This window comes from Xyrauchen texanus, chromosome 34, assembly GCF_025860055.1.
Source record: "Xyrauchen texanus isolate HMW12.3.18 chromosome 34, RBS_HiC_50CHRs, whole genome shotgun sequence".
In the NCBI taxonomy this organism is placed as follows: Eukaryota; Metazoa; Chordata; class Actinopteri; order Cypriniformes; family Catostomidae; genus Xyrauchen; species Xyrauchen texanus.
Genome location: NC_068309.1, coordinates 5,526 through 12,500, shown reverse-complemented (window position 1 = coordinate 12,500; position 6,975 = coordinate 5,526). Strand labels below are relative to the sequence as shown.

The 6,975-nt window shown below is 45.9% G+C and overlaps 1 protein-coding gene across 2 annotated transcripts in view; it reads right to left on the bottom strand.

Annotated features, from left to right (window-relative positions):
- LOC127628000 (interferon-inducible GTPase 5-like) overlaps window positions 1-5,998 on the bottom strand; it is an 18,034-nt gene extending 12,036 nt beyond the window's left edge. Inside the window, exons 1-2 of one of the 2 annotated variants that reach the window (XM_052104642.1) lie at window positions 5,927-5,998; window positions 371-455 (exon numbers count right to left, since the gene is read on the bottom strand). The gene's annotated coding sequence lies outside the window, so the exon portion shown is untranslated. The remainder of the gene's footprint in view (window positions 1-370; window positions 456-5,926) is intronic. The other variant, XM_052104644.1, reaches the window with a different exon arrangement.
- Window positions 5,999-6,975: the final 977 nt, after the last annotated feature.

The window sequence follows — 6,975 nt, the reverse complement described above, 5'->3', positions numbered from 1 at the left end:
TGTAACACAGATGGCAGATATTCTACAATATATCTTTTTTCTATATTGTCTTTTCTATATTTCTATATCTTTCTATAATTATCTATAGTCAAAAGATGTTTAAGGTAAGTTGTGGTTATATTATTTAGTGATATTTCATTGACAACACGCTTTAATACATCATTTCTGCATCATGTAAAACTTGTATGATCTGCAAAGGCTGCAGTCATTTAATGTGCGTTTGCAATGTGAAACAACGGCTGTGTCTCGTTTGGAAGGATGCGTCTTCCGGAGGTCGTATTTCTCGGCTGCATACGTCATCTAGGATGTCTCGTTTCAGAAAAGAGAGTTGGACACTTCGAATGCAGCCTTATGCAGAACTTATTCTTACCTTTACACTTCAGAGCAAGCGTCACAATCAGTTATATTCTCAACACCAAAGTAATGATAGTAGATGTAGATGTGATGTGTTTTTCCTATGAAAGTAAAATAGTAACATAGACAGAAGAGTAAACAGATGATGATCCACACAAACTCTTTATATTTTATTGCTATAGATCACCATAGTAACATGGATAAGAGGAAACTAAAGCTTTGGTCTCAAGTTCAGTTCCTGACGCTGATATATAATATAATTAATATCTAATATAATATAATATAATATAATATAATATAATGCAATTATATGTCAGTTTCAGTTCAGTTCCGTACAGACAAAATTACAGTATTGTTTACTTCATATCCATTCTTAGCTCTACATTTTATTTTCACACATTTAATCTCTGCAAGTTCCCCTTCTGTCACTCACTCGACGTTGTGTCGAATGAAGTGACACAAGGGGACACAAGGGGTCTTCCTGTGATGCTAAACGTACCTCTGAACCTGAGAAAAGGCCAATGTCAAGTTGGCAGACAGAATTTGCATGCCCCACCCCGGACATATGGGTATAAAGGGAAATGGGGCAGCGAGTGCCAGTCAGAATTTTTCTTCGGAGCCGAACGGTTGTGCAACAGCAAGCTGTTTTATTCACCTCTACTGGCGATAAGCACTGCTGTTGGAATTTCCAGCTGGCGTTCTCTCTCTCTGCACGCTGTGCAGTCTATGCCCCTGGGCACTTCGATAGCTCTTTCATTGCCTGAAAGAGTGTTTGTCCTCCTAAAAAGAGTTTATTTCATATAAAAGAGCAATACACAGCAGGCGTTGAACGTCCTTTTCAGGACGCGTCTTTTTAAAGATGTCTTTCCTCCTCTGTGTAGTTCCTGGATGCGGTTGATTTCGCTCCACTTCTGATGATCATAAAAGCTGCCTCGCATGCCTGGGCTGCGATCACACGCAGGCAGTGTTTTATGAATGGTTCATGTTCTCAGTGCGAGAACATAGCCATGGCAACATTGTGGTCGCGGCTTTCTTTTCTTACGAGAGAAAGCCACTTCAGCCGCCCTCTGTGTCGTTCCTTCTTCCCACAGGATTGATGACGACCCTGCTGGCGATGAAGGCAATATGGGGATAACGACGGGCTTGGTTTCACTGGGTAAATCCACATGAACCACCCGCCCCCCGGCCACAGCCAGCCAGCATTCTCCCTTGAACCCCCGGAATTGGATGATGACAGTGCCACTGCATCGGAGAGCATCACAGCGTCACTGATGCTGATAACTCATCTGGGCTGCCACCTTCGGGTCTGCTCGCCCAGTCTGAGGCTGATGCGCAGATGTCCACTATGCTTTCCCGGGCCGCAGTGAGCGCGAAGCTGGCCTGGAGCCTCCCCCCCTCACGGCTACTCGATCGGTTACTCGAGTCTGGGTGCCACTCATATCCACGCCCCCCCCGGTGCATGACAAGCTGACGTGGTCGTGGAGGGCACATTTTACTGCCCGGAACCGACCCCTCCGCTCATCCGCTCTCACTACCCTGGATGGCGAGGCAGCCCACGGGTACACAGAGGACCCCCAGGTGGACAGAGCAGTTGCGATCCACTTGTGTCCAGATAACACCACCACCTGCCGGGACCACCGGTACTCCCCTCCAGAGCCTGTAGAATGACATCATCACTGACCTCGAAAGTCTACAGCACCACCGGGCAGGCCGCCTCCGCTCTGCATGCCATGGCTCTCCTGCATGTTCACCAAGCCAAGGCACTCAATGATCTGCACCTGGGTAGTTCCGACCCCGACGTGCTGCAGGAACTGCGCTCTGCCACCGACCTCGCTCTCAGAGTCACGAAGGTCACAGCACAGGCACTCGGGCGGGCGATGGCCATCCTCTTGGTCCAGGAGCATCACCTCTGGCTGAACATGGTCGAGATGCGCAATGTTGACAAGAAACATTTTCTCAATGACCCCGTCTCCCGGCTTTGCCTCTTTGGTGACACCGTCGACGACTTCGCCCAGCAGTTTTCGGCGGTGAAGAAGCAGATGGCACATCTTGCCGCAGCGCCGCCAAACCAGCGCACCCCACCTGCTCGCCGAGGGCGTCCCCCTGTGGCTAAACAACAGGTTTACCCGCGAAGCAAGGTAAGTGCTTTGAGGCTCTTCTGCCTCCCGATGCGCTATTACCCAAACCCCGTCCGGTACGTCAAAAACGATCGTCCCGTTAGTGCCCCTCGCGCAGAGTTTGGATGTGTGGCTTTCACTTCCCAATCCATCGTGCAGGCCGGCCAGGATAATCCGACTCGGCTACGCGATTAAGTTCGATTAAGCCAGTGCCTTACGAGCAGAGATCACGACCCTGCTCCTCAAGGATGCAATAGAGCCCGTCCCACCAGCCGAGATGGATAAGGGTTTCTACTGCCCTTACTTCATCATACCCAAAAAAAAAGCAGCAGGTTGCGACCAATCTTGGACCTGCAAGTTCACAACCTGGCATTACACTCATGTTCAAAATGCTCATGCAGAAACAGATTCTTACCTGCATTCGACAGCTAGATTGGTTTGAAGGACGCGTACTTCCACGTCTCCATTCTGCCTCGAAACCGACCCTTCCTACAGTTCGTGTTCGATGGCCAGGCATATCAGTACAAGGTCCTCCCCTTCGGCCTGTCCCTGTCCCCTCACGTCTTCACGAAGAATGCAGAGGCAGCTCTTGCCCAGTTAAGGGAAGTGGGCATCCGTATACTCAACTACCTCGACGACTGGCTCATCCTGGCTCACTCGAGAGAGTTACTGTGCACTCACAGGGACCTGGTGCTCAGGCACCTCAGCCGTCTAGGGCTTTAGGTCAACTGGGAAATGAGAAAGCTTGTCCTGGTTCAGAGCATCTCTTTTCTCGGCATAGAGTTAGACTCAGTCTCAATGACAGCGCGTCTCACCAACGAGCGCGCTCAGTCAGTCAGCCACTCGGGTTGATGCATATGAGACAGCTTTATCACTGGCTATAGACCCGAGATGGGCATGGCGCCACAGAACATACCATGTGACAATCACCCCTTCTTGCCGTCAGACGGGCACGCTGCCACTGGCCTCTGGACAGGACCCCGGCAGCACTGGCACAAGGCAGCGTTGGCCCAAGGCAGCGTGTGCTCTCGTCATATGTCACAACTCGCCCGCCATCTCCTCCTTTGTTAGCCTCCTTCAAGATGGTTGGGGACCTGCATGTGTTCTCTGTCAGCAACACTTGCCTGGAGTTCGGTCCGGCACATTCTCATGTTATCCTGAGGCCGTGATCGGGCTATGTGCCCGAGGTTCCTACGACCCCCTTCAGGGACCAGGTCATGAGCCTGCAAGCAAGCTTCCCCAGGAGGAGGCAGACCCAGCCTTCTCGTTCCTGTGTCCGGTACACACATTTGCGTATCTATTTGGACCACACAGAGCTCTAGATATTCTGAGCAGCTCTTTGTCTGCTTCGACAGATGGCGGAAAGGGAACGGCGTCTCCAAACAGAGGTTAGCTCACTGGGTCTTTGATGCTATTTCCTTAGCTTATCACACCCAGCCCATGCCCGCCCCTTGCTGGTTCGAGCACACCCTACCAGAAGTGTGGCATCCTCGTGGGTACTGGCCCATGGCACCTCCTTAGCAGACATCTGCAGAGCAGCGGGCTGGGCAACACCCAATACCTTTGCCAGATTTTACAATCTCAGGGTGGAGTCGGTCTCATCCCGTGTTTTGACAGGTCCGAGCCGGTAGAACTCAGTTCCGCTTGCACACAGCGCCCTTCACCAAGTTGATCCAGTGCACCTTCTATCCCAGGTTAGCCACTAAGCATCGCTACCTGGATGTTCTCCTCCCTAGCTTTCTGGCCGGTGAATTCGCGGCCAGACCCACTACGAGTCACAGGTGCTCTGTACTGGAGTCGGGCTCCACAGGCTTAGTTCCCTTTTCAGGCAAACTCCCCGTGATGTATTTCCCGCGGTACGGTCCCCCTGTCGGCGGACCCTTGGGCAGCCCTGCTGCCCCAGTCGCCGTGCTTGTAGTCCCCCCTCATTAGGCTGGACCTACCACATTGCCTGATGCGTTTCATAGCTTTAAGATAGCCCCAGCCGCTTCAGGTCCTACGTGAGAGACATAGTGAGAGTAAAGGCTGCGGCTGCCGGGCTTGCTCCCATGCTAGTCATGTAGTGCCTGTTCCCCTCCTCAGTATGTGACATCTCTTTGGGGACGTTAGGGAGGGCTACGTGCAGCAGTAGCCTGCTTGCACCTGTCTCGACAGTTTGCGTAACACGGTCAGTGCATAGCATTTTTAGATGGGACCCCTTGTGTCACTTCATTCAACACAACGTTGAGTGAGTGACAGAAGGGGAACCTCATGGTTCAGAAATGGTCAAAGATGGAAATCAACACATAATGTCATGGTTACTTTTGTAACGCTCCTTTCCCCGAGGGAGGGAACGAGACGTTGTGTCCCTCCTGCCACAGCACTAGACCTACCACTGTAAACGGCCATACCTTATTTTCGGCTCCTCAGTGCAAAATTCTGACTGGCACTCGCTGCCCCACTTCCCTTTATACCCATATGTCCGGGGCGGGGCATGCAAATTCTGTCTGCCAACTTGACATTGGCCTTTTCTCAGGTTCAGAGGTACGTTTGGCATCCCAGGAAGACCCCTTGTGTCCCCTTGTGTCACTTCATTCGACACAACGTTGAGTGAGTGACAGAAGGGAAACGGAGGTTACAACAGTAACCATGACGTTATGTGTTGATTTCCATCTTTCACCTTTACAGACTCTTTACAGGTCTGTTTGAATCATGAGACACTAGAAATTAATAACAGAAATATCAGGCGACCTTCATATATAGTTTATAGGGCAGACAAGGGCTAGTTGTCACACTTTGTACTGCAGTAAATATCTTTGATTGAAAGTCAATTTCTGTCTAGACAAAACTTTGAAGTCTTGACTACAAAACAGCTGTTGAACATTTTCACCATTATTGACCAGGAAAAAAGATACAGTTCATTGAACACATGTTGAACTTTAGTGACAACTTGCCCCAATAGCACAATTTAAAAAGTTAAACAAATATAAGGCACAAAAGATCATAAAACAACTAAAATAAAAAAGTTAAAAAACATCAAAACATTATTTTAGGCAAAAAATATTTACACACAAATATTAATAAATACAAAGATTTGTTTCTGCCTTTCTACTATAATTTATATACAAGTTTGATTTGATTATTTGGTGTTTTTCACAAGTGCTATAACAAAAATATGATGATAGTGAAAATTGACTTTGGAGGACAGAATTAATAAAATATATTCTAGTCTAAGAAGGTTTTGAACTACATATTTAAAACCAACAAAGAAGATGTCTATTATAGAAAACATTCTGTGATGCATTAACTGCTTCAGTTCACTTCAACTTCTGTTGCATTATCCCTATAGTTCAAAAATGAAGATATCATTATTTTAACATTTCAGTTGCTCTATAATACAAACATCAAGATTTCAATGAAATTTAAATAAATACATAAATTTTTATTTTATTTGAAAGTTAAAAGTGTTTATTCACCTTGTGAAGGGCTTGAACAGAGGAAATATCCGCAGCAACACTCTGAGGTCTCTGCATGTGTGTGAATCTTCTGTGTACACAAGAAAATCTTTTCTAATAAGTCACATGGGTCATGAGTTTTTAGGGGAAGGGAGGGGGAGGAAGTGTTTGATATGTTATTGATTCAGTGTTATTGCTGTATATAATGCCATTTGCTTTTAAAAATACTCTTTATATCTGTCGTCCATTTGCCATGTCAGTTACTGCACAACATAGTATTTAATGTTAAAATCATCATTGTGCTTACACTAAAGATACACACATAGATTGCTGAAATCATCTTTGTCATTGTCAGTAGATGAGGATAATGACACAGAGGGAATAATAGTAGTAATACATTTAATAAGACAAGTACTGTATATACAGTTATAGTCTGATAATCTCATAATCACATTTTGGCTAGCGCTATCACATGTTCTTTTATGATCAATAGGTATGGAATTGTGTTAAATGCCTTGCATGTCTTTCTCTGCCCATTTATTCAAATCATCTTTTTTTAGACTCTGTCTTTTGTGTATTCTGGTTAGACCTGTTTTGAGATTCAATGAGAGACGGAGAAGGAAAAACAAAAGCAGGATTATGAGTCTTATTTCTTACCACTGAAATTGTTTTGAGTACATGAGTGGGATATTTGAGGTTACATAAGAGGGTGGCTGGAGGATCTATTCATTTTTACAGTGGCAGTGTCAATAACATTCATGTCAAGGCAAATTTCATTAATTTTATTGCAGTAACTAAGTGTGAGAATAAAATATGGCTTATACAAGGTGTCCAAACAAAGACAACATACTCCATATAGTCAGGTATTATTATTGTACTTTATACTTTATACATTATTGCACTTAATTTAGATCATAAGATCTAATTAAGATAATTTATACTTGATCTGATAGAAAATTTGGAAATTCACCAAGGAAATCAGAATACCACCCTGGTGATCTGTATACTGTAGCAAGTGCAAAAGACGACAGAGATTTTTTTATTTTAATCTGACGGGCACATTTAACTAA